We start from the raw sequence: 1,594 nt of genomic DNA, 5'->3' as shown, positions 1-1,594 counted from the left end.
GAGAGAAAGGGGGGGGGGGGGGGGGGGGGTTTCTTTTGCGGGGGAGGGGTTAATATAGAAGAATATAACCAGTATAGTCACTTGTATAGATACAACGCTAATAGTATTTTCCTTCTGGCATAGTAATATCTTTATATTTGACCTACACCCAGCAACTTACTACCTGGCTTGGATGCAAAAGCATGGTCCAGAGGAAGATGCAGCAAATGCAAGGGCCATACTCTGCTGCATTAATCCAAAGTGCCTGCTGAACTGTGTGGTGCGGTGCAAATTACTTTACAGTAAATGCATTTTATGCCTATCAGTACAAATATATTCTGCTCACTGGGTTGGTCTGCTTTAGTTAAGGCAGTGCAACTTTTCCAGGGCTCAGGTTAGAGGTTACCCTTTCATAGGACCCCCAATCATGCAGCTCCAAACACGCATTTCTCTGAACAAAGGGTGGAACAGGCTGTGATTCAGAGTATGCTTGCCAAGCTGCTGTGTTGTACCTGTGCAATAAAAAAATCCAGCACCTTTTCTCAGCAATAAATAAGCTGATTTTAACTTCAAGTATTAGGAAAAAGAAGTACATAAAACCAATACATATTTATATAAGAGCCAGTGTAAACATCACTCCTCTGTTTCAAAATGAACCTTCTGGTATTCCAAGCACTTCATAATATTGTCTGTGCGTGAAAAATGGACAGAAAATAATTTTCCTTCACTCCCCCTCCTAGTTTGCTTTGGACGTTTAGAGATACTGCATATCTAGTCAGTTTTATTTTGCCCTTTGCACAGATTTGTTCCTCCAAGGGCACTCTATTTTTTTCATACAGCAACAGAATGCTATTTTTTTTTAATACAGCTACAGAACACTGAAAAATATTGCATAAATATTATCGTAAACATGCATAAATTAGTAGAGGGACTTCATAGCCCAGTAAGACAAGTTGAAATGGTATCTTTTAAAATTGAGTGGATTTCCAAGTTCATCATGTCCTTTTGGAATAAGTAGATAAAATTTTGTTTTGTAGGTAGCACTTGCACAACAAATTAGGTCATTGATTTGAACCTTGATGGTCTTGTAAATAAGCCTCACTGTCTTAGTTATAATCAAGCCCTACATTAAGTCTCAGGGCTACATTAGAAATCTTTCTCATGGCCTTAGAAACACGTATCTCCTCTGTCTCGTTGTATCTGCTCATAGGCTATTGGCTTCAGATGGGTGTGAAGAGTCCCTTTTCACCAAGTAGTTTACTGGATCCGGATCTTCTGTTGTTGTGGTGGGTTGACCCAAAGCTGCTCTGTCACTCTCCTCCTCAGCTGGACAGGGGAGAGAAAATATAGTGAAAGGCTTGTGGGTTGAGATAAGGACAGGGAGAGATCGCTCACAAATTACCATTGTGGGCAAAACAGACTTGACATGGAGAAATTAATTTCATTTATTACCAATCAAATCAGAGTAGGATAATGAGAAATAAAACCAAATCTTAAAACACCTTCCCCCACCGCTCTCTTCTTCCCGGGCTTAACTTTACTCCCGATTTTCTCTCCCTCCTCCCCCCAGCAGCGCAGGGGGACGGGGAATGGGGGTTGCGGTCAGTTCGTCACA

This window comes from Haliaeetus leucocephalus, unplaced genomic scaffold (assembly GCF_000737465.1).
Source record: "Haliaeetus leucocephalus isolate CR32 unplaced genomic scaffold, Haliaeetus_leucocephalus-4.0 Scaffold646, whole genome shotgun sequence".
Classification (NCBI taxonomy): Eukaryota; Metazoa; Chordata; class Aves; order Accipitriformes; family Accipitridae; genus Haliaeetus; species Haliaeetus leucocephalus.
This window is presented reverse-complemented; position numbering follows the sequence as displayed.